We start from the raw sequence: 27,125 nt of genomic DNA, 5'->3' as shown, positions 1-27,125 counted from the left end.
GTTAAATAAGCAGATACAAGAATATAACCCAGCATAAATGATAGCAATTGCTAATAGAGATCTAAAGCAAACTGAAAATAATATAATAAATAGCAGTGAGCAATGAATCCAGTAAAATATGTAGGTAAACTTAAGTGGATGAGGAAAAAGTGATTGCAAATTGTAATATCACTGGTGAAAAAGTACACTGAGAAGAGGCACATAACTTAAGGAAATAATATGGAATTACATTTCTGAAGTACAAAGTTCAGAAAAATCTAGAGTTTGGACATGGTATGAGTGAGTCAGACAATAAAATATTCTTAAGGTTTTGCCATTTAAAAAAATTACAAAAATGACTTTTCATTTTCTGTTCCTATGTACTATATAGCCAAATAATGCTAAGACATTGTATCATGAATGATAAATGTATTACTAATTTTAATAAAACAACAGATAAATATGGGTTTTAGTATGACTGTTTAAAACACAGGCTGATCATATTCAAGCAAATAAAAAAAATTTCCAAATTATTCATAGGGGGCAATTGAAACGCAAAACAAAATAAACTGAGCACAAAAACAACTTGTTCAAATCAGTGAAAAAACATAAGAATATAATAAGGAAATTAACATAAAATTAGATGGAAATGCAAATAAACACATCACTTTTCATAATAAATGTAAATAGACTGAATTCTCTATTTAAAGACAAAGTTCCAGTTATATGAATTTTTATAAAAAACATAACTAAAATAAAAAAAAAACACACAAGGGCTATAAATACAAGGAAGGGCAAAGACATATAAAGTAAATGCAAAGAAAATGGGGTGGTTATCATATCAGAAAATGGAGAATTCTAGGCAAAAATCAATCAGTAAATATATCAGAGAGCTATCATATAATAACATTTTTTAAAAACAGCAAAACTACCTGGTGTATGTAGCAGGAAGGGTCCAGTCAGGAGATAATATTCACAGGGATATGCCAGCAAATCTGGAAAACTGAGCAGTGGCCACAGGACTGGAAAAGGTCAGTTTTCACTCCAATCCCAAAGAAAGGCAATGCCAAAGAACGTTCAAACTACCACACAATTGCACTTATCTCACATGCTAGCAAAGTAATGCTCAAAATTCTCCAAGACCGGCTTCAGCAGTATGTGAACCGTGAACTTCCAGATGTTCAAGCTGGATTTAGAAAAGGCAGAGGAACCAGAGATCAAATTGCCAACATCTGCTGGATTATCAGAAAAGCAAGAGAGTTCCAGAAAAACATCTACTTTTGCTTTATTGACCACGCCAAAGCCTTTGACTGTATGGATCACAACAAACTGTGGAAAATTCTTTAAGAGATGGTAATACCAGACCACCTGACCTGCCTCCTGAGAAATCTGTATGCAGGTCGAGAAGCAACAGAATGGGACATGGAACTACAGACTGGTTCCAAATCAGGAAAGGAGTATGTCAAGGCTGTATATTGTCACCCTGCTCATTTAACTTATATGCAGAGTACATCATGAGAAATGCCAGGCTGGATGAAGCACAAGCTGGAATCAAAATTGCCAGGAGCTATCAATAACCTCAGATATGCAGATGACACCACCTTTGTGGCAGAAAGTGAAGAGGAACTCAAAAGCCTCTCGATGAAAGTGAAAGTGGAGAGTGAAAAAGTTGGCTTAAAACTCAACATTCAGAAAATGAAGATCATGGCATCTGGTCCCATCACTTCATGGCAAATAGATGGGGAAACAGTGGAAACAGTGTCAGACTTTATTTTTTGGGGCTCCAAAATCACTGCAGATGGTGATTGCAGCCATGAAATTAAAAGACGCTTACTCCTTGGAAGAAAAGTTATGACCAACCTAGATAGCATATTCAAAAGCAGAGACATTACTTTGCCAACAAAGATCCGTCTAGTCAAGGCTATGGTTTTTCCAGTGGTCATGTATGGATGTGAGAGTTGGACTGTGAAGAAGGCTGAGCACCAAAGAATTGATGCTTTTGAACTGTGGTATTGGAGAAGACTCTTGAGAGTTCCTTGGACTGCAAGGAGATCCAGCCAGTCCATTCTGAAGGAGATCAGCCCTGGGATTTCTTTGGAAGGAATGATGTTAAAGCTGAAACTCCAATACTTTGGCCACCTCATGCGAAGAGTTGACTCATTGGAAAAGACCCTGATGCTGGGAGGGATTGGGGGCAGGAGGAGAAGGGGACGACAGAGGATGAGATGGCTGGATGGCATCACTGACTCAATGGACGTGAGTCTGAGTGAATTCCGGGAGTTGGTGATGGACAGGGAGGCCTGGCGTGCTGGGACTCATGGGGTCACAAAGAGTCGGACATGACTAGGTGACTGAACTGAACTTAGAAAATATATAATGATAGTCCCTGGATGGTGATGTTCACCATGGTACTGCAGATTGCAGCTGACAAGCAGGAATTTCTTGGTGGAAAAGGAACAAAAGTTCCAAGAGGCTGCCCATATGGGGCTGTTGAATCCCCTTGGAAGCTATCTAGGGTGCCTGTGAAACGTAAGTGGAAGCTGGCTTGGGTGCCTGTGGAACTCAGCTGAAAGCTGCCATTAGAAGAACTGCTAAAATTTGCTGGGGGCCAGTTCCATTGAGAGTCCTGCATGCCTGCCATCTGGCAGAGGCTCAAGGAGGCAAGCTCACTGGAACCAGAAAGATAAGCCCTTTCCTCTGCAGTGTCCCTCTACCGTCCTCTACCAACAAAGGCTAATATTGTGCCCCAAGCGGAAGGAGAAAACACCCATAGGTGCAGCTCCAGGATCACAAATTGGGCAATGAAGGGTAGACGGACAGCTGAGAGATAATAACTTGATAACTGGCAGAGGATTCAAGGAGAACTTGATCAAAGAGATTTGAAACAGTGGGACTTAAATATCCCTCTTCCAGAGTGTGATAGATTACATTAAATGTAATGCAATTAAAAGGATTTCAGACAGAAAAGGTAAAAAACACAACAAAATCATCACGTTCAGTTCAGTTCAGTTGCTCAGTTGTGTCCGACTCTTTTGCGACCCCATGAACCACAGAACACCAGGCTTCCCTGTCCATCACCAACTCCCGGAGTCCACCCAAACCTATGTCCATTGAGTCGGTGATGTCATCCAACCATCTCGTCACGTCCTCTGTCATCCCCTTCTCCTCCTGCCCTCAATCTTTTCCAGCATCAGGGTCTTTTCAAACGAGTCAGCTCTTCGCATCAGGTGGCCAAAGGATTGGAGTTTCAGCTTTAGCATCAGTCCTTCCAAAGAACACCCAGGACTGATTTCCTTTAGAATGGACTGGTTGGATCTCCTTGCAGTCTGAGGGACTCTCACGTACTTGACCACAAAAAGTAACTCTTAAATCTTTCAAAGTATGGCTATTTAAAGGTCATTATTTGGTGACAAAACAAAAATAAACAAAAACAGCACCTCAAGAATGAGGTAACTAAAATAAAGTTTAATCATGTCTTAAAACAATTTCAATTGAAATTGAGAGGTTTTTAAAATATCTGGATCAATTAGAAAACAAAGTACATTGTAATCTTGAAGTTGATAGAAATAACATTCATTATCAAAATCCATGGGCTGTAGAATAAAATTTAAAATGCATAATCAAGGATTTTATTATTAGCAAAAGAGAGACAATATATAAGTTTAAGTGTTCAACTTTAAAAATAAATAAAATTCAATAAAATAAAATGTATAAGGTTAAAGCTAAAATAGAGGATTAAAAGCAAAATAAATAGAAACTTGAATGAAATACTAAATAAAAGCAAGAGCAGATAGAGAAATAAGTGATTTTAGCAATCTATAACATAAAATAATTACACAGAAAGAGACAAAATATTTGAAAAGACCAATATCAAATATTTCAAAAATATTTGAACAGACAAATTTTTGTATTGTGTGTGTTCCCAATTCTCTAACATTAAAATGTATAAGGTTTTGCTGGTTTTATAGTTAAGTTCTAACTCACCTTCAAAAAAGGCATTTTCTAGGTATTTGGATTTTACTAGAGCATGGGAGGAAAAAAACACCTTTAAAAATTTATTTTATAAAGAGAACATAATCTCTCACACAAAAACTTGATAGTACAAAATTTAGTCTAGGTCACCTGTGAGTATAGACATAAATAGTCCAACTATAAATAGAATTGCAGCAGTGTTTTAAAGTAATAATACGCTGTGGGCCAAATAGTTTATTCCAGGGACACAAGAATGTTTCAAAATTAAGATCCAGCTATACAGTTTGTAATATTATATTACAGGGGAAAAAAACACTTGCCTTTCCCTTCTCCAGGGGATCTTCCCAACCCAGGGATTGAACCCAGGTCCCCTGCATTGCAGATGGATTCTTTATCATCTAAGCTATCAGGGAAGCCCCTCATTATCAATAGAGTCTGAATAATTTAATTAAAATAATCAATTTAAAGGAAAAATAAATTGTGAATAAAAATGGTTGATTTTGTTTTCCAAGAAAAAGAAAATTCTAATGAATGATAAAATAGTGAGGCTGTTGATTTTAAGATAAAATGCAAAGGAAGGTTTCTTTCTGTATAATTAAAATAACCAATTTAAAGAAAGACTAAATTGTGACTAAAAATGGTTGATATTGTTTTCCAAAAAAAAAAGAAAGAAAATTCTAATGAATGATAAAATACTGAAGCTGTTGATTTTAAGTTAAAATACAAGGGAAGGTTGCTTTCTATAAATCACTATTTTAAATTTTATTTTGTATTTCTAGTTCATGCAACATAACAAAGGAATAAAGTAAGTTGAAAATAAGAAATAAAACTACTATGACTTTCATATAATTTGTTTGTATGCCTAGAAAATTCCACAAGTCAGAAAAAAAGACTATTATCAACAACAAGAGGATACAGAAGGTTACCTGAGTATGTGATAACGATACAATTTAATGACTTTCCTTTATAGTTAAAAAAGTCTTTTAGAATGGAAATTTAAAAAATATACTCATTTCAATAGCAGCATTAATCATACTCTACTTAGGAATAAACTAACAAACTAAAATGTTAACAAAATTGTATAAAGAAAAACATTCACTGAAGGACAAATAAAAAGTGATGTTCCTGAGGGGAAGATTTACTAACAAGCATATAAATCCTTCCCAAATTAGTATTTGCAATTAACATGTTTCCAATTCTAGTCCCAATGCTATCTCCTGGGTTCAATTCTACAGTTCCTTTGCATATAATTAGCTTTCTGGCAGAAAGCAGATGGCACATTCAAATGGTGTAATTGAGGAAAGTTTAATGAAGAGATAATTTACCAAGGTTTTGGTAGGGTGATCTGAAAACCACAGGAGATGGTGAAGCCCTCGGGACTCATATTACCATACTGAGTCCTAAACAAATGGGCAAGGGGAGGGAGTGGAGAACAGAGAGTTCCAACTCCAGCTATGGGAGAGGACCACCCAAGGAGAAGTGTGGTGCACTGGACGGAAGCCACTGAGGATTGAGGACTGTGGACTGTAGCCCTGCTGGGAAGGAGCTGAGTGAACAAATGCCATCTTCCTTTAGTCTACTCTTGCTGCCTCTCATTGGCCAAACTCAAATGGAAGCAAGAGGCAAGAGATTCAGGGTGAAGCAGTCCAAAGATGCCCAGCTCCCAAGATAAAGAGGCAAGCGAACCTGGAGAAGCAGATACAGATGTCCGGTTCTGTGTTAAAGAATCATGCATAATGAAAATATTGATGACTACATGTAAGAGAAGAGGATTGGTCCTATTCCAGATCTTGAAATTTTCAACAAATGCACGATTGAGAAAAGGAATAGGCAAACAAAGAACAGAGTGGAACAGAGATCCCAAAATAAGCTTGAGAATGTATGCGAACTAGATATATGTTAGAGATTCTATTCCGTTACATAGAGGAAAGAATGACTTACCTGATAAAGTTTCTAACCATTGATTTGGAATAAAAGAAAGTTGATATTCAACTCATACAACAAAAATAAATTACAGACTAATGAAAAACCTAACTAGAAAAAACTATAATGTATCTGAAGAAATTATGGTGGGTTATTTCTTATAATTATGGTTTTGATTGAATTTCCTAAGTAAGACATGTCACAAAGAAAAAAAATGTAATGAATTTGAGCAGATAAAAATAGAGTTTGGATCACAAGAACTAGCAAACAAACAGATTCATGACAGCAAGAACATATCTGTGACAACACACAGAGGATTAATTACTATAAAATAAAGCTATTCCCTGAAAATATGTAAAAAAGTCATACCATTAAACAGAAATGGGTAAACTGTATGTTTGTATAGATGGTGTGAGAAGAGGAAATATAAATAATAAGGATATGAATACATGTTAAACCTAATAGAAAAATCTAGAACTTGAAAGCATCATTATCAGAATGGAAAAGTTAAGAAATATTAGGAACATCTAGTGATGATGAGAGTGTGCAAAGACAAGTGCTTTCCTACTTACTGTTGGTAGGAGTGAAACTACTACATATTTCTACAAATTATTTTTCAAGTACCTCTTAAATTTAAAATATGAATATAGTTTGTTCTCTAATTCCACTTGGAAATGTTAATGAATTCTATAGGAATAAAATAATTAAACTGTAAAGGATATCTTTTCTTTCCTTCCTTCCTATGGCCCTCTCTTCCTATCTTACTTCCTTCTTGTTAATGATTTTTAATAAAAAACATGCATTTAACATGGTTTAGTTATTAATAAATGTACTTCAGCAATGGAAAGCTGTATTGCAGAAACTATGAGTGCTTTCAAGCACTCATAGTTTCTCCTATATTTCCAAACTGCATTGTTTTAGCTTGGGACCACACAGCTACCACTGGCCAATGAATATATAGCAAAAGGACAGACCTCAGAGGCAATTGGCAGGAGTGTGACTCTTCCCACCTTCTCTTCCTTTGCCAAGTGTGCCTTGGAGGCCTTGTTTCCATAGATGGCATAGTTACAACATGGAGGAGAGCTGCCTGACCCATGTTGGATTTACACCATCAAGAAGTAATCTATTGTGTGATGCACCCGAGATTTTGGAGTTTATTTGTTATGACAGATATGTTAATTTTCCTCTAAAGTTCTCAACTGATTGGCTAAGTCCCACCCGCAATGTCAAGAGTAATTGTCTACTTAAAGTCAACTGATTGTATTTTTTAAGTTTATTTTTAAAATTTTGGGCTTCCCTGATAGCTCAGTTGGTAAAGAGTCCACCTGCGATGCAGGAGACCCTGGTTTGATTCCTGGGTTGGAAAGATCCCCAGGAGAAGGGATAGGCTATCCACTCCAGTATTCTTGGCTTCCCTTGTGGCTCAGCTGGTAAAGAATCTGCCTGCAATGCGGGAGACCTGGGTTTGATCCCTGGGTTAGGAAGATTCCCCTGGAGAAGGGAAAGGTGCCCACTCCAGTATTGGGGCCTGGAGAATTCCATTGACTGTATAGTCCATGGGGTCGCAAAGAGCAGGATACAACTGAGTGTATTTGGCTGCTCTGGGTTTTTGTTGCTGTGCAGGGACTTTCTGTCTAGTTGTGGGAGCAGGGGCTATTCTTTCATGGCAGTGCATGGGCTCTTCATTGAGGTGGTTTCTCTTGTCGTGGAGCACAGGCTCTAGAGTGTGCAGGCTCCAACAGTTGTGGCGCATAGGCTCAGTTGCCCTGCGACAGTGGGATCTTAATTCCGGAACCAGGGATTGAACCCTTGGCCCTTGCATTGGTAGATGTATTGTTAACCACTGGATCACCAGGGAAGTCCTAAAGTCAACTGATTATAGATATTAACAAATCTACAAAATACTTTCACAGCAACATCTTGATTCATGTTTGATTAAACAGCTGTGTGCTATAGCCTAGCAATGATGAAATATAAAATTAACCATTACATAGATCTATGTGTACAGGAAAAAAAAATGTCATGTTGGTAAGTGGAAAGAGGCAATTTCCAATGAATTGTTCAAAATATGAGGCAAGTACTTGTGGTTGTCTTAAGTTCTATTCTAACTTTCTTTGGGCATGCCTCTATGTACTTCTGGGACTGAGAGGGCAGAAACTACTTCCCAAGCTCATGTGAAGCTTGGGTTCCAGATGTGGCAAGGTTCTCCTGGACTGACACAAAGAGGTAAGGAAGAGCAAGGTGAGACCAGGCTCAGGCGTGTGGGAAGGTCAACTCTTCTCTAATGCATGATGTTGGAGACATTTCTAGGGCAGCTCTGGGATAGGTTCAATTGTCAAGTCCAGTATTCTGGCTGCCCAGGTGTGTAGTTTCAGCAGTAGAATATCTGCTAGACTAGTCTATGGTGTAGATGAGCCTTTCTCTTGGACCCTTTTAATGACAAATCTGTCCCATGGCTTTGCCAGAAATTCCCTACTAATTCTCTATTAATGCTCCCTAATGAATTCCTTCTGTTTAAATAAGCTATATTTGATACTGTCTTCCCTTACTAAGAACCTTAGCCAGTAATGTACAATCTATGACTACAAAAAGAAATAGACCTTTCTGTTTCATTTTTAGTATAAATATATATAAAAATTTATATGTATCATGCAAATATTAAACAAATAGGAATTAGATTACAGATTATACAGGTAGCATGTAGTAGAAGAGGGAGGGAAATTAATTTTTTCAATCAGAGTCCAAACCAGTCAAGAAAAGTTTAAACCACTCAAAGCTAGAGAGGCACTACCTCTGGGACTCACTGCTATTTATGATAAACATTCTCTTTTGATTCATTGCATTGAGTTGGAATTTCTAGTAATTGCAAACATAAATTTTACAAATTTATACTGATAAATTTTTGAGTGTATATTCATATTCAAAATACTAGAAGGTTAGATCATATGCAATTAATCTAAATGTAGCTTACATAAGTACATCTACTTATATTTATTTAAGATGCTGTTGATATCCTATAGGAATTGGAAGTTCACCTTGCAGTAAATGTCACAACTTTAGTTAAAATGTGATGTGTCTATGTTAAAATGAAAAGATTCTTATGGAATTTTATTGCTTCATTTTGCATTTGTTATAGTTGGTTCTCTATATCAGATTTGTTATCAGTTATTTGGTTAATGTTATCTGATATCTATTTATAATACTTAAGTGTTTTTAAAGCCCTGAAAAATATCACAGTCCCACAATATTAAAGAGATGGTTACTGAAAGGGACCCTCTCCTCATTGTCTCTCCAAAGCCTGTAGCGGGCAATTAATAGTTTTAATTGAAAGGTGTGTGTGTGTCCTAAGTTACTTTAGTTGTGTCTGACTCTTTGCGACCCTGTGGACTGTAGCCTGCCAGGCTCCTCTGTCCATGGGGTTCTCCAGCCAAGACTACTGGAGCGTGTTGTCATTTCCTCTTCCAGGGGATCTTTCCAACCCAGGAATCAAGCCTGCGTCTTTTATGTATCCTGCATTGTCCAGCAGGTTCTTTACCACTAGTGCCACCTGGGAAGCCCAATTGAAAGGTAGTTTGACCGTTTTTCAGCCCTACTTTATTTGTTCCTCACCCCATCTACAATGCTTACTGAGAAGGTTCCCAAGAGTGGAATGGCAGCCCTGAGGTCTTTCACAGCCTCAGCCCTCTCCAACCTCTTGATTTGCTTTTCTGCTGTATTAGTGTTCCCATGACCATCATTAGGCCTGGAGAATTTCGAAGTTGGAACGAGAGGGAATAGGAGCCAATTCTCCCTCTCGGATGCAGAGGTGAGGTTCTTACCAAGCTCATCATCAGTATGAGGGAAGGAGACTGATGTTCAGAGAAGAGATAAATGATGGTGAGTGAGAATCCTGATGGTATGTTTGGTTGCCTGGGCCTGATTGCTTACCATGCAATTGAAATATGAGTTTCAGTCACTTGCAACCAAAAGAGACTCAAGTAGTGGAATCTCTGACATAGCTTTAGTTTTCTTGAAATGAGTTAGGCAGAAAACAAAATTGCCTACCCTGCAGGATTTAATAATGGATTAACTAGCAGCTCTGAATTGGGGGTCGGGTGGCTCAAAGTGCCGAGTGCTATTTGGAGGCATGGTATCCATGGGTAGGTGAGAGGAAGGTCTGCACTCAAGGGAAAATAACACTGAGTCCATGCATCCCTGTTTTCTGGTGCCCAGATGGAAGCTTTCTCTCCACTCCTCCTGGGACTCCCAGACACTTCAGATCATTACTCTCTTCCTCCTTCACTGATGCTCCCACCAATCCCCCATCACCCTCCTCCTATCTCCACTCTTCCTTGGTTTGGGGGAGCAGAAACCCTCTTATAGCATGAAGGAGCTGGATGATCATGAACAAGCAGCCTCATTTCATCTAGGATCATTTCCTAATGTACAAAATGGAGGATGTTGGCAAGGTCACTTCTTGGGCCTTAGAAAGCATCACTACGAACAAAGCTAGTGGAGGTGATAGAATTCCAGTTGAGCTAGTTCAAATCCTGAAAGATGATGCTGTGAAAGTGCTGCACTCAATATGCCAGCAAATTTGGAAAACTCAGCAGTGGCCACAGGACTGGAAAAGGTCAGTTTTCACTCCAATCCCAAAGAAAGGCAATGCCAAAAAATGCTCAAACTACTGCACAATTGCACTCATCTCACATGCTAGTAAAGTAATGCTCAAAATTCTCCAAGCCAGGCTTCAGCAATACATGAACCGTGAACTTTCTGATGTTCAAGCTGGTTTTAGAAGAGGCAGAGGAACCAGAGATCAAATTGCCAACATCCGCTGGATCATGGAAAAAGCAAGAGAGTTCCAGAAAAACATCTGTTTCTGCTTTATTGATTATGCCAAAGCCTTTGACTGTGTGGATCAGAATCAACTGTGGAAAATTCTTTAAGAGATGGGAATACCAGACCACCTGACCTGCCTCTTGAGAAACCTATATGCAGGTCAGGAAGCAACAGTTAGAACTGGACATGGAACAACAGGCTGGTCCCAAATAGGAAAAGGAGTACATCAAGCCTGTATATTGTCACCCTGTTTATTTAACTTCTATGCAGAGTACATCATGAGAAATACTGGACTGGAAGAAACACAAGCTGGAATCAAGATTGCTGGGAGGAATATCAATAACCTCAAATATGCAGATGACACCACCCTTATGGCAGAAAGTGAAGAGGAACTCAAAAGCCTCTTGATGAAAGTGAAAGAGGAGAGTGAAAAAGTTGGCTTAAAACTCAACATTCAGAAAACGAAGATCATGGCATCTGGTCCCATCACTTCATGGGAAATAGATGGGGAAACAGTGGAAACAGTGTCAGACTTTATTTTTCTGTGTTCCAAAATCACTTCAGCCATGAAATTAAAAGACGCTTACTCCTTGGAAGGAAAGTTATGACCAACCTAGATAGCATATTCAAATGCAGAGACATTACTTTGCCAACAAAGGTCCATCTAGTCAAGGCTATGGTTTTTCCAGTGGTCATGTATGGATGTGAGAGTTGGACTGTGAAGAAGGCTGAGTGCCGAAGAATTGATGCTTTTGAACTGTGGTTTTGGAGAAGACTGTTGAGAGTCCCTTGGACTGCAAGGAGACCCAACCAGTCCATTCTGAAGGAGATCAGCCCTGGGATTTCTTTGGAGGGAATGATGCTGAAACTGAAACTCCAGTACTTTGGCCATCTCATGTGAAGAGTTGACTCATTGGAAAAGACTCTGATGCTGGGAGGGATTGGGGGCAGGAGGAGAAGGGGACGACAGAGGATGAGATGGCTGGATGGCAACACTGACTCGATGGACGTGAGTCTGAGTGAAGTCCAGGAGTTTGTGATGGACAGGGAGGCCTGGCGTGCTGCAATTCTTGGGGTCGCAAAGAGTTGGACATGACTGAGCAACTGAACTGAACTGAATCTAAAATTATGGATGATGAGGTGGAAAGGATGATTTGGAATGTGATGTACTTTTCAAAAAATAGGTACGTAAAACATAAATTTTAACTTATGCTTTCAAGCAAAACAAGTCGGGAGATCGGTGGAGACAGGGCAATGCCGGGTTGTGAAAGAACTAATTGCCAAGAGCAGCAAGAAGATAAACATGGTTGTAGTGATATGTGTCAGCCAGGGCTGTGCAATAGGAAACACAGTGGTAGCCTGCTCTGTCCCCAGATGGTTGTGACAGGGCCAAGGAAAAATAAAATTATTCTTAAATAAATACCCTCTTTATTAAGAAGGTCTCAATTACCCAACATTTGAATTTAGCATACTCCATGTGATGAATGACTCAATTGCTTAAACTCCTAATTATTCTGGGGAATTTATATTTTGTGACAGTATTTGGCCAATTTGCAAAATAACAGAATCAACACTTTGCAGAAGTATTTGAAAAGCTTATAATAGGGAAAAGTTAGAAGCTCTCTCATTCATAAATAACTATCATGACATAAAGCTCTAGTAGACCATGAAATAATTTTGTGACCAAAAAGTTTATAAGAGAAAATACCTATGAAACATCCATAAAGAATAACAGAAGGGGGTTATGTGAAATAGAGTGAAAATGTTATAAATTAAAAGGTAGTTTGACTTTTTTAAAGCCCTACATTATAATTATTTGAGAGTAATAGTCACACACACACACATATATATATGTATACATATATATATATACATATATGTATCATTTGACTCACAATTTCTAACTAATTAAAATACATGAACATTTTCATCCTGAAAGTTTTTTCTAATTGGCTCCCATAGTACAGAATATATGGTGTATTTCATATTGGCACTGGAGAGTCAACAATCTGGATAGATGAAGGAAATCCTGGAAAATCAAGGAGAGGTGAAGCACAAAACTAAAAATAATGTGTAGGAGACACTATTGGTTGTCTATACAACAGCCTTGTATCCTGCTCTTCCCTATTAACTGATTCTGAGTTTGTTTCAGCATTTAGGCATGTGGCAATGTGCCCAGGGTAGGTGAGTTCCTTCTCAGGCTTCATAGGCTGAAACAAGGCAGGATAGTTCTTCGCCAATGACTGATTAGGAGAGGTGGGACATGTGACCCAGTTCTGACTCATGACTTAGAAAAGGGTATTTGCTGGGGTATTCTGGGAAACATTTTTCTTCCTGATGTAACTGAACACAGGTAGGAAGAGCACCCTCCCCATTTCTTTTTAGCCTTTGGATGTTGTCATACAAAGAGATGATTTTGGCAGCATGGCAGCCATCTTAAGATCATGAGGAGAAAAGCCAAAACATCTCAGATAATATAACCCAGAACCCTGTCATCGAAAGGCTCATGATTTAAGTAACCCTGGAAACATGTAACTCCAGTCTTTTTGTTATTGAAATAGTTAACTCATCTAAGTTTTTTTGTTGTTGCTATTTGCAGGCAAAGCCATACTATTGGATACAAAAGTGACCCAATCCTGTTAATGTGTGTTCATTATGGAAACAAACAGTCCTGAATTTGAATAGTAGCTTTATCAATGAATACTTGTATGAACTTTACAGATACTTTACCTTTTCTCATGTCTAAAATGGGGATGATAATGGAGTCCAGCTCACTGGATTCTTGAGAATATTAAATGGCATGCTGCATTTAAAGCAGTTAATAAAATGCTGGCCACGTGGTGAACACACAGTGGAAGTTAGCTATTTTTTAATTAGAGTTTACATTGGTTATTATTAAGAGGCTTGTGACTGTGACATATGCAGCTGTATGGCAGCTTCATCAAGGCAAGTTAGAGAAAAGTAAGCACTCTCTTCTGACTTGCCTACCCCTAATCAGCACTATTCCGTTCACAAAATGGCCCTTTAGCTCCCTCTTTAATTGCTGCAGAAGATTGAGAACAAAGGAAGACTCAGGGAAAACCGTTCACTGGAGGATGAATACAGCCTAAAGGCTGACAGTGTGGGAAACTGGGCGCACTGGGGTGGGTTATTAAGATGGGGCTGTGGGTGATTCTGGAGTTGAGCAAGGCATGGGGGCATCTGCAGATAAGCAGAGTCGGATTACTGAAAACATTGTGGTAGAGGAATTTTGAGAAACTGACAGAAAACTAAAGAGATGAAAATAATATTTGGCGGCTGGAGAAAATAGGATAAGACATTTCCACGTTATTTTACTGCACAATTGCCTGCATCTCTCCTGTTCACTTTCATTTTTGTGTTCAGTCCAGGGTAAATAACAAGGAGTCAAATGGTACAAGGAGGAGGATTTACAAACAGTTCTTTCATCTTTCTGCCCTGAAATCTTTTTTCCCCCATAAGCTCTTAAAGTGATATTGACCCCAATGGAGTCTCTTGGTTTAAATAGATTCTGCTGCCAAACTTAATGCTAGGACACCAGGAGTGTGAGCAAGTGTAAGGTGGAGCTCTCCAGCCTTTGCTTCAAAGTGGGATTTAGTCAGTCACTCTGAAAGGCATGCGGCAACAGGGTGCCATCTCAGCATCTGCATCCCTGTCTGTTGTCCCCTCTGCCCTCAAGGTTGTATAGGAGCTCAGGGGAACTAGCAGTCTGGCTGAGTGGTCTTAGGCACTCTGATATGGAGTCCCCTGATTTTAGTACTTCACTGTGAAATCTAGCTCCAGACATTCCCAGCCATTATCACCTTAAGACTGCACAAGAATCACCCGTAGTGCTAGTTAATAGTATAGATTCCAGGAACCTTCTGGTTCAGAGCACTTGTACAAGTCCCAGGAATCAGTGCCTTTCATCAAGCATCCTCAGTGATTCTAATCCAAGAGATTCAGAAATTACATTTTTAAAAACATGCTCTGAGTACCAGGACTGCCATCATAATGTCTTTCGATTTCTCTCTTTTTCCTAATTCCTAAGAAGTGTAGATGCTACTTATGAATAACTGCTGAGAAATTCTCTTTAAAAATTAAACTTAACTGGGTAATGTTCTGAAATTAGAGCTTTCCCTTGGAAGACCAGGTTACTATCAGAAGGAACATGTCTCTCCTGGGAAAAGCCGACACCAGTGAAATACTCAAGGACCAACTAGGCCTGCTTCCTTAATCCTGGCACTTATTCAGGGGGAAAGCCCTCTTGGAAGTTGGAACCTCACCAAAGGGCAGTGTGAGTGGGGGAAGTGTGTCCTGCAGGGATCAGAAAAGTCACATTCAGGCACATCCATTAAATTAGTTAATTAATGAGATTTTGTAATAATTAGTTTAGAGACAAGCAAAACTTTAGTGACAGGATAAAGGAACCAATCTGTGCTTTCCCCCGTGTTAGGAGGACACAGTTGTAGCACTGAGATTGGAAACAGTGTGTAAAGAGACTTCCAGGCACTTGGTACCCAGCAGGGTGTTCCTGAGAGTGGGGTAAGAGGGTAGAACAGAGGAGGAGAGACTTCCACTCTAAAGCATAATGACCATATATGTTTGCACAGAGAGTTTTCTCCTGCAAACTTCATCATACCTGTGATGTCATGGGTTGAATCCCAGAAGAGAGATTTTTTTTTTTTTTGAGGGGTGGATTCAGCCTAGTTGGCAGGATCTTAGTTGTCCCGACCAGGGATCAAACCTGGGCCTCTGCAGTGAAAGCACTGAGTCCTAACCACTGGACTGCCAGAAAATTCCCTAGAAATTTTTAATCTTTTTTTGACATAGATCATTTTACTGAAGTTACAGATTCTCTCCAGGAAGTATGTATGTAGGCATGCCCATGAAAAACTTCCATTATCATGTCAAGGATTCATGAACCTCCTGAAACTCATTTGTAGACCCCAAACAAAGAATGTCCGCTTCAGAATGAATACAGCAGATCCTGGAGATGGAAGGATAGGATCAATGAAGATCAATGAAGGATACAATAATTCAATAAAATAAACTTTTGGTTGAGTCAGGCATTGATTTCACAATAGCCTCTCTCTGAAGCCAGACTACTTGGATCAAATCCTGCTTCCTTCCTGGTTTCCCAGCTGTACCACTTGAGGCAGTAGACTTCCCTTGCCTCCCTGGACACAGTTCCACATTTCTAAAATGAGGATGATGACACAGACACTGTTACTGTGAGGATTGAATGTGTAAAGTTCTTACTGGCACCTAATTGTTTGCTGATGTGTGTGTATGTTAGTTGCTCAGTCGTGTCTGACTCTTCAACCCCATGGACTCTAGCCTGCCATGCTTCTCTGTCCATGGAACTCTCCAGGCAAGAATACTGGAGTAGGTTGCCATTCCCTTCTCCAGGAAAGGTTTGCTGATACTATTATTTAATTCTCTTTCTCAATGAATGATGTCAACATCAACCACTTATCCAGCCTGTCTTGCTTATTGTTATCACTTAAATTCTTATGCTTCTGCTCATGCTGTATTTTGTTAAATAGAATAAAGCCTCCATGATAACTGATTTTAACATTTTGGACACTGCATTTCATACAGAGCACATATTTAATAAAATTGTTGAAATAAATGAATTTGTGGAATGAATTTGACTAGGCCTCTCTAAACGTCCCTGTAATCTTTCCCTTCCTTTTTTACCTTCATTCAACAGCTTTAATTCAGGACTTTACTACTTATCAGGCTTCTCAAAACAGCCATTGCCTAAAAGCATTTCTGAAATCTGTCCGTATATTAGAGTCACCTGGGCAGATTTTAACTGTAGATTAGTGTCCTCTGCTTCCCTGGTGGCTGGGATGGTAAAGCATCTGCCTGCAATGTGGGAGACCCGGGTTCGATCCCTGGGTTAGGAAGATCCCCTGGAGAAGGAAATGGCACCCCACTCCAGTACCCTTGCCTGGAAAATCCCATGGACAGAGGAACCTAGTAGGCTACAGTCCATGGGGTCGCAAAGAGTCGGACATGACTGAGTGACTTCACTTTCTTTCTTTCTTTCTTTCTTTCTTTCTTTCTATGAGGTGTATAGGATTAGCAACTCTGAAGTGGTAGTACTGAAGAACATAGAATAGTTCTAGAAGTTTCTCATGTGATTTTTCTTAATCATTTTTTTTCAAATTTATTTATTTGGCTGCATAGGGCCTTAATTGTAGCACGCGGGACCTTCTTTCTAGTTGCAGAGTGGGGGCTTAGTTGCCCTGCATCCTGTGGGATCTTAGTTCCCCAACCAGGGACTGAACTTGTGTCCCCTGCATTAGAGGCAGATTCTTAACCACTGGTTCATCAGGGAAGTCCTCTCTCACGTGATTCCTAAGTAATGCTAGTTTTTGGAACTACTTGGTCTATGCTTAAAAATAGTCTCGATTCCTTGTCTTTTCATGAAAGACCATTCACTCATTTCCATGTATTTCCCCAAGTATTGACCCCCGCTGCATGTAGCCTATACTCCAACCATACAAAACAACTGCTGTGTTTCCTAGCACTCTATTCTTTCATGATGTGCTTTGTGCACTTCTGAACTTTGAATATAGGTCAATTTTTGTTTGTTTTGTTTGAAGTCAGATGTTAAAAAGTATTCTCTTTCCTAGATTCATCCCTCTTTAGTAGTCTCCAACAAAGTTCCAGTTTTCAGTTTTAAATGTTGGGTTCATTGATAGAACAAAGATGAATTTCATCCCTTGAACCAAGTGAATCATTCTTTCCCCCAGCTGCCATGTAATTCACATGCCATAACATCTGTTCTATTAAAGTATAAAACTTACTGATTTTTAGTATATTCTCAAATTTATAAAACCATTACCATTATCTAATTCCGGAACATTGTTCTCATCCACAAAGGAAACTTTTATATATTTTAAATCACTCCCCATTTCTCATACCCACCCTCAAAACCTCTGGCAGCCACTATTTACTTTTTCTCTCTGTGGATTTGCTATTCTGGACAGTTCATATAAATGGAAAAATACAATATATGGCCTTTTTTTTTGTCTGGCCTCTTTCACTTGCCATAATGTTTTCAAGAGTCATTCATGTTGTAGCATTATCAGTATTTCATTTTCTTCAACTGGAAAATGATATTCAAGTATGTGCTGCTGCTGCTGCTGCTAAGTCGCTTCAGTCGTGTCCAACCCTGTGTGACCCCATGGACTGCAGCCTACCAGGCTCCTCCTCCCATGGGATTTATGTGTTTATTCATGAAAGCAAGGCAAAGAACTAAAAAATATAAATTTTTGTTTGTAAAAAGACAGAAAAAACAAAATTGTATGTTTATAGTTATTTTTATCTGACAACTCTCAAAAAACACTTTTATTTGAAACTCTGAGAGAATAGACAGGATACTCAAAAAGGTTGTGCCTGGGTGAGAGACAAGCATGGTAGGAAGAAGTTTCACTACATATCTTTCATATTGAACAATGTGAATGTATACCCAATTCAAAATTTTAAGAAATAATATTAGCCTGCTATATTTTGGAAACTGAAGGGCAATTACTTCTGTGGTGAAAAAGGCATGCTTTGAACACTGACCATATAAAATTTGACTAGTTTTACTATAAAGCTGCCTTGGTTAGGAAGCATATGGTTTCAATCAAATAAATCTCTGGATGATTTTTATAAGTCTTTCATCACCTATTGATTCTGAAGAAAAAATCCTTTGACATCATAGTCTATGTTTGGTCCGATTCCATATTACTAGCTTGATTTCCTTTCTCATAATCTCTGAAGCAATTTGCTTCTATGCTTGAGCAGGGATTCAGTTCAGAGATAAAATAGAAAAATTATTAGCTAAATCTGATGCATTATTTATTCTGTTCTGCTTCTTACTCTCTGAATCTATGGTTTTCTGTTCAATTATTATTTTTTTAAAAAAGGAATATAAATATTTCTAGACTTAGTGCTTTGAACACTGAATTTGAGATGGTTTTACATGTTTAATCATTTCTTTCAATTCCATAACGAGCTGAAAAATAGATTTGAATGGGTTTTTAGCAAACTTGATCATATTGTTCTCCTCCAGAACTATTATATTTTGCATAATTCTCTCCATAATTCTGATATTTGACTAGTACTTGTAATTTATTGAGGACATTTTTTTTCACTTTCATACATTTTTATTAACAATATTTTAAAAAATCTTATACCCTTTCATTTTTAGTTTGTCAGTACTTTATTTAGCAGAATTTTGAGACTGTATAATTTATTTATTTTTGCTTTTATTTTCCATTCAATGAAAGCTGATAGTTGGGAGATGATTGTTATTTTTACTCTCTTGCAAAATACAGCATCACCAAAAGAGTTGAGAAGTCATCCTTATATTCCAAATCTTTCTTTATTATAGGACTTCTTTTCTCTGAACTCCATTTCCAACATGCTAGCTCATAATGCTTCTAAATTTCATCTGGGGCTAACACACTCACTCGGAGAAGGCAATGGCGACCCACTCCAGTACTCTTGCCTGGAAACTCCCATGGGCGGAGGAGCCTGGTAGGCTGCAGTCCATAGGGTCGTTAAGTCGGACATGACTGAGCAACTTCACTTTCACTTTTCACTTTCATGCATTGGAGAAGGAACTGGCAACCCACTCCAGTGTTCTTGCCTGGAGAATCCCAGGGACGGGGGAGCCTGGTGGGCTGCTGTCTATGGGGTCGTGAAAAGTCGGACACGACTGAAGTGACTCAGCAGCAGCAACAGCAGCAGCAGCAACACACTCACTGCTTACAAAAAGCTGATAGCATTTGTGAGATATGGGGGAAAAATCAAAGGAGTTGATTAAATTGACATAGAGAATTATTTCTCTTGAGAAAGTGATTTCTACTGTTCAGTTCGAATACTGACAGCTTTGTAAGTCTCTATGTAATATCAGCAATAATCTAAACATTGTTTTTAAATGTTGTAACATAAAATGCCTTTTTGAGACCTTTCTTTTCTATGGAAAATATAGGATCCCAGATCCTATATTTTATCTCACATAGATATAATAAGGATTATAATGAAATAAGGATTTGCTAACTATGATTTTCTGAGAAATTTGTCTCTATTAAAAGAAAATGTAGTGAGGTCATTTCAGAAAATTCTCAGGGTATTCAGATTTGGACTATATGGTTGCCATAAAAGAGACAGATACAAAGCATGGTGTGAGTGTTAGAATCATCTCTCCTATACTGAAGGAGAGCAATGTCAAGGGAGGCTTTGCAGAGAAGGTGACCTGAATAGATCATAAAAGGATGTGGAGGAGTTTGCCAAGTGGAAAAGGTGTGAAGGGCAATGATGTGTATACAGAGGAAAGCACTTTGTATAAAAACACAGAAGCATTAGACAATGGTACTTTTGGCCAAATGAATGGAAATTTGATGAGACACTGGGAGAATAACTGAAGATGAAGGAATTCAGCCACATAAGGGACAAATCAAAGAGGTTCTTGTAATCCATCTTAAAGATTTTAAAAGTATTTTTGTAATCACTTTTTGATAAATAAAAATAATATTAAATCTGCATGAATTTTAACCTTAGGTTGGGATTTATAATGTCTTACAGAAACAACTAACTCTATTAGAGTCTAAAACCTAGACTCCAGAAAAAGTATGAATGTATGTGCGTGCTAAGTTGCTTCAATCATGTCCAACTCTTTTTGATCCTATGAACTGTAACCCACCAGGCTCCTCTGTCCCTGGATGCTCCAGGCAAGGATAATGAAGTGGGTTGCCATGCCCTCCTCCAGGGGATCTTCCTGGCTCAGGGATCAAACAGGTGTTTCTTAAGTTTCCTGCATTGGCATGTGGGTTCTTTACCACTAGCCCCACTTGGGAAGCCCCAAAAGTATGGATACATTAATTGAAAGTCAGCCCCAATTCATTGTCCACTTTCTCACCTCCCATTGACTTCTCCAGTTGTGGTTTAGCTCTGCTTTCACTACAACATCAGAGTCGTTTAGATTACTGTCATAGACTGAATGCTGTGTTCTCCACCCCCACGCCCCACCCCCGCCCCCAGCTGCCAACTTCATATATTGAAATCTTAACCCTCGATATTATGGCATTAGGAAGTAGGACCACTGGGAGGTAATTAGATCATGAGAGTGGAACACTCAGGAGTGGGATTCATACCCTTATAAGAAAAGACATGAGAGAGTTGGCTCCCCTATATGTGTTCTTCTCCATACAAAAAAAGCAAGATGATGGCTATCTGTAAACCAGGAAGATGGCCAGTATCAGAAACCAACCTTTCTAGACTCCAGACTGTGAGAAATAAATGATGTGGTAATTTGTCATGAAAGCCTAAATTAAGAGAGCCACCACTGACCTTTATTTATAAATTAATCACATATATTTCAGCTCTTCTTGTTTGGCCATTTGGGAGCACTTAACATTATATTCTACTATCTGTTTCTCTAAACTCTCTCTTCTTATGTTTTCCCATATGCCCTGCTTCCCTGATTTTCCTTGTGTCTACTTTCCCTTTTACAGTCTACTTTGAGAAACCCTAATCTATCCAAATTTTTAATTTTGATCTTCATGAAGTTCCAGGTCCTTTTCTCTTTTCACCATGTCCTCTCTATTGGGGCAAGTCTATTTATTTCCATGATTTTAATTAGTTAATATCTGTATGCTGATGATTTTCAAATTGCTTGCTAAGTCACCTCAGTCATGTCCCACTCTTTGCAAACCTATGGACTGTAGCCCACTAGGTTCTTCTGTCCATGGGATTCTCCAGGCAAAAATACTGGAGTGGGTTATCATTTCCTTCTCCAGGAGATCTTCCTGACCCAGTGATTGAACCCACATCTGTTATGTCTCCTGCATTGGCAGGCAGGTTCATTATTCCTAGTGCCATGTGGGAAGCCCATTTCCATCCAAAATTTCCCTTTTGAGATTCAGATAATATTATTTTCTGAATGTTTCCACTCGGACATTCAATAGTGCAGGCTCACAGCATCATGAAGTCATGAGGTAATCATCTTCTTCCCCATATCTATTCTTTTTGTTTTTTCATAAATGTTATGAAACCAAAATAAGATAGTATCCTGTGTACAGTGGTAGTAATGGATATATTCCAGTCTAAAAGTCAATGTATATTTTCAAACTGCAATAGTCTCTCAACTGTAATGTGTTCTGTAGATAGAGAACTAGAAACTCTAGTCTTTCTCTAATTTTATCATCTAGCTGGGAGCAAGACAACTAGTAAGGTATGAATTAAACAAAAACCATTCAGGATAAATTACATAGAACTGCCTGTAAGTGAATTTTGTTGTTGTTTTCAGCTGCTCAGTCAAGTCCGGTCTTTGTGACCCCATGGACTGCAGCACTCCAGGCCTTTCTGTCCTTCATCATTTCCCAGAACGTGCTCAAACTCATGTCCTTTGAGTCGGTGATACCACCCAACTATCTCATCCTCTGTCGCCCGCTTTTCTTCTTGCCGTCAATCTTTCACAGCATCAGGGGCTTTTCCAATGAGTCAGTTCTTCACATCAGATGGCCAAAGTATTGGAGCTTCAGCTTTAGCATCAGTCCTCCCAATGAATATTCAGGATTGATTTCCTTTAGGACTGACTGGTTTGATATCCTTGCAGTCCAAGAGACTCTCAGGAGTCTTCTCCAGCACCACAATTCAAAGGCATCAATTCTTTGGTGCTCAGCCATCTTTATGGTCCAACTCCCATGTCCATACATGACTACTGGAAAAACCATAGCTTTGACTAGACAGAATTTTGTTGGCAAAGTGATATCTCTGCTTTTAAATATGCTAAGTTTGTCATAGCTTTTCTTCCAAGGAGCAAATGTCTTTTAATTTCATGGCTGCAATCACCGTCTGCAATGATTTTGGAGCCCATGAAAATAAAGTCCACCAGAGTTCAAACGTATCAATTCTTCAGTGCTAAGCCTTCTTTAAGTGAACAGATGCGAGAAATCAAAGCTAAACTATTAGAAGAAATTTTGCCAGAGATGGGCTTGGTGCTAGGTTTTAGAAAATAAGTAGAATTGGAGAACATGAATGAGGAATAAAATCTATTTCACAAAAGGAGAATATTTTATGAAAATTAAAAACAAAGTATTTAAAACAATTTTTTTTTTTGGGATAAAAACACATATCAGTAAGCTTGTAGAAACTTTAACCTTGCTTCAGGTTTCAACTGCCTTAGCAAAACACGCTAACATTTATTGGTAAAATTTCCCTCCTGGTAACTATTATTTAACTTGGTTATTAGTGGTGGTTAGGGACAGTGGCTAAAACCAAGGTATTGGTTTTGATTTTTGTGTAGTCTGAATTAATCCCATGGGCAAGAACCATGCTTCCTTTATACTAAGCCTGACTCATTTGAAAAGACCCTGATGCTGGGAAAGATTGAAGGTGGGGGAAGGAGGGGATAGCAGAGGATGAGATGGTTGGATGGCATCACCGACTCAATGGACAGGAGTTTGAGTAAACTCCGGGAGTTGGTAATGGACAGAGAGGCCTGGCGTGCTGCAGTCTGTGGGGTCAGAAAGAGTTGGACACGACTGAGTGGGTGAACTGAACTGAATTGTCCTTCCTCAGAGGCAGGGTCTTGGGTACTGGTTGAAAAGACATAGGCAAGTAGATGGGTTGAGTATTCTTCTTTATTATGACTCTTTAGAAGAATCTCTCTGGTTCTGTCTTGTTAATCAATTAGGGCTGTGGCTTAACCCTTCTTTTAGTCAATTACAGCAAGTCAGGAACAGATTTACTTAATTTTCTTTGAGAAATGTCATGTGCTAGTAGATGACTGTATAGACTGAATTGAATTGTGTCTTTTCCTACTCTGAAGTATATACTGAGGTCCTAGCCCCCAGTACGAATGTTCACTGTATCTGAAGACAGGGTCTTTAAGTAATTAAATTAAAATGATGCCATTAGAAGGAACCCTAATTCAATATAACTGGTATCCTTTGTAGGAAGAGAAAGATTTGGATTCAAACAGGTATAGAGGGAAGACCATGTGACGACAGGGAGAAAACAGCCATTTTCAAGCCAGGGAGAGAAGCTTTCGGAGAAAACAACCATGATGGCCCCTTGATGTCAGCCTTCCAGCCTCCAGAATTGTGAAAGACATTTCTGTTTTTGATGCCTCCCAGTCTGTGGTATTGTGTTATGGCAATCCTAACTAACAGTGATAAAGAGTAGAAGTTTATCTTTCAAAGCCAATCTCTAACCAACAGCTAGGATAATGCTTTGGCTACACATCTTTAAGATAACTTAAGGATAATGCTTTTGCTATGCATCTTTAAATAACTTTAAAATGAATAATATTAATTTTTGTTAGAGTCAATAAAATAAAAATGTGGTATTTAATACCAATTTATAGTTCCACATGAACTTTCAGGTGCTGCTTTACTGAAGGACTATTAATATAGTAAAATGCATCCTGATGTACAATAAGTAATGTGATGTGGTCTTATGTATGTTATTACACATTCTGGTACAATCTAGAATTCATTTTTAAAAAAGAGATCAGAAAAACACTGTTTGAAATAGATACAAGCCATGGATGATAAAGTTCTTTATGTTACCCACAGATGTTAAATGGATTGTATAGTAATGTGAAAGTGCCAATCCTATATTTCAGGTTGAAAAAGTCATTTCGATTTTAAACTCCTATTTTTTCTTCCTCAAAAATTTTTTTAAACTCCCATTCACCACTGAATTCTCATGCTTCATCTCAATTTCAGCCATGTATTGTGAAGTTACACAAAAGTTCATTTGGCTGATTATGAGACATCCCAATATGAGAAGATATTTTTCAGTTAAAGGAAGCTGAAACAGATTAATTTTAAGATTTTGATCATTCAAAATGGGTTTGGCCTTTGATTTAAGAAATGGTTTTACTTGAAATGATTTGGATTGGAAAGAGCAAATATGTGACCTTTGAAAATGACGCCCTAACAACAGGTATGGATGCTGGTTCATAGCTGGGGCTGTCGCAGGGGCCTCCCCAGCGTTTCTCCTGGGCAGATGTGCACCAGCCGCCATGAAACACCCATCCATGAGGGATGGCAGCTCGGATGCCCTGTTGGGGCCAAGAGTTCCCCAGAGCAGCTCAGTTCTTCCCCCTGAAGCTCACTCAGGATTTTGTAACTTCTGTCCAGTTTTCTCCAGCATCACTTACAGCAACAGTTCTTAATTTCCATTGCAACACACAAGACAGTTTGGCTGAGTTTTCCTGTTGAAATGAAGGCATGTAGACTCAAACACATACCCACACTCATGGCCACAGCATTTGGAACCATCAGGGTGCCTAAGTCAGTCTACAGTATCAGCCTTGTCTCCTGAAATGGAACAAGTACCTAAAGGCTGGCTGGACAGAATAGGGGTGAGATGGAGGAAGCACTTCACAAATAGTTTCCGATTGACAGTAGTCCAGGAGGCACTTGGCACTGAGCTTAATGCAATTTGCATATTTACATTCATTCATACTTATTGGTGTAGGATCAGTCTTTCCCTCCTTTTTTTGCTTCCACTCAATCTCTTCTTTCTCCAAAAATGTAGTATGCACTTATAATAGTGAATAATTATGAGAATAAAGAGTACAGGATAGAAAGTATAGCCATTTTTTACATATCTATTCCTATCATTTTATCTTGGTGAACATACCTACCTATCATCTGTTTATAAAATAGTTTGTCTCAAGCTAAATATATCTAGTTTTATATTATGATGTCTAAAATATAAGCATTTGACATTTTATTAAATCATCTTTAAGAATTAGATATTTAATGATCATGTGGGTTTTTAAATCATTTTATTACTGTCTACTGTGAAACAGTTGTTTAGGTTTAATTTTTTTTTGCTCTTATATTTTAAAAGATTTTTTTTTTGATGTGGACCATTTTTGAAGTCTTTATTGAATTTGTTATAATATTGCTTGTGTTTTACCTTTTGGCTTTTTCACCACTTGGCATGTGGGATTCCCCGACCACAGATCAAACCACCACCCCCCGCACTGGAAGGCACAGTCTTAACCACTGGATCTCCAGGAAAGTCTTGTTTTGCTATTATAATTAATACACTTGTTGTAGCAATGTCGTAAGTGCCTGAAAAATTCAGTGCTTGAATAATGACTGGCAGGTGTCTGGATGTGACTGCACAGGAACTTTAGTGGGACAATTCTGAGACATGGTGTCAACTCCAGAGTTTCCCTGAGGGATTAGCTGAAGCTTGCCTGAAGCTTTACCTGCAATTTCACCGTGCTTTGCTTCCTCTCTTTTCCTGCTCCTGCTTCTTCCACTTTCTGACCACATTCCCTTGGGAGAACTTCCTTAATAAATCACTTGCGATACACCCTTGTCTTGTTGTCTGCTTATGAAGAACTGGTTGTAAGATATCTTTTCATAAATCTATGCTTATTTTCATAAGATAATGCCTTAGAAAATTTCAACTATAGGAGTATATAAATTTTTGAAGTGTTTGACAGATACTGGTAATTTGCCAACTATAAAAATTATATAGAATCAAAATCCAGCCATTAATATATGCATACTCCTTCCAGTGCATCCTCTGGAATATTATCAATTATCATTTGAATAACTTTTTGTCTTGTCGGTAAGCAAAGAAAACTTCATTGTCATAATTATTTGAGGTCTCTTTGGTGAGCAGTTTCTGAAACAAACTTAGTCAAACTCTCTTATACTTGCATGTGGCTATGGTATCGTGCTTCTGACTATTCCTCAGAGCAGTAGGCCCTGGGCCAGCTCCTTTTCTCACAAGTGTTACCTTCTCTGGAGGTGGAGGTAGACCCCTAGTGGCCATATTTGTGCTGTGTCAAGACCCTGATCCTACTACAGATGATGGAACTTAGAGTAGGTGTCTAATTATTTAGGTCCATTAGTTTCTCTTTCTTGTGAATATAAAACAGGTTTAAAGCCAGAAAATCTAAAAAGCCAAGAGACAAAAAAAATCCTTTTAGAAATGGGACTCTGCTTAGAGCAGCACCCTAAAATGGTGATCCATAGATCAAATGAGCAATGGGAATAGAATATTGGGTGTAAAAATTGACTCATGCTCATGTGGAAACCTGATAATCAAAGAAACGTGTGTCACAGAACACAGAAGTAAAGAAAGAACTACTTTATAAATGATGCTGGGAAAACATATTAATCTGGAAAAAAGGAAATAGATCTCTACCTCACATCATTGACAATAACAAATGCAGTTGGAACAAGAACTTAAGTGAGAAGGGTAAGTTTCTAATAAATTTAGAGAAGAATATGAAAGGAGGAACCAACACTTGTAGGGTATAGAAGGTATTTAATACAATACACCGATAGCTCACACCACAGAAGAGCTGAGTAAAGACTGAGAAATCTGATTACATTCAATTTAACAACTTCCATTCTTCAAAAGCAGCCACTAAGAAGAGAAAAAGA

General features: G+C 38.5%; 1 pseudogene; it reads left to right on the top strand.

Annotated features, from left to right (window-relative positions):
* Nucleotides 1–24,041, top strand: part of LOC101904376 (small ribosomal subunit protein uS3-like) — a 208,253-nt pseudogene extending 184,212 nt beyond the window's left edge.
* Nucleotides 24,042–27,125: the final 3,084 nt, after the last annotated feature.

Source organism: Bos taurus, chromosome 11 (assembly GCF_002263795.3).
Source record: "Bos taurus isolate L1 Dominette 01449 registration number 42190680 breed Hereford chromosome 11, ARS-UCD2.0, whole genome shotgun sequence".
Classification (NCBI taxonomy): domain Eukaryota; kingdom Metazoa; phylum Chordata; class Mammalia; order Artiodactyla; family Bovidae; genus Bos; species Bos taurus.
The sequence above is the reverse complement of the archived record's forward strand: the minus strand, read 5'-3'. Positions and strand labels throughout refer to the sequence as shown.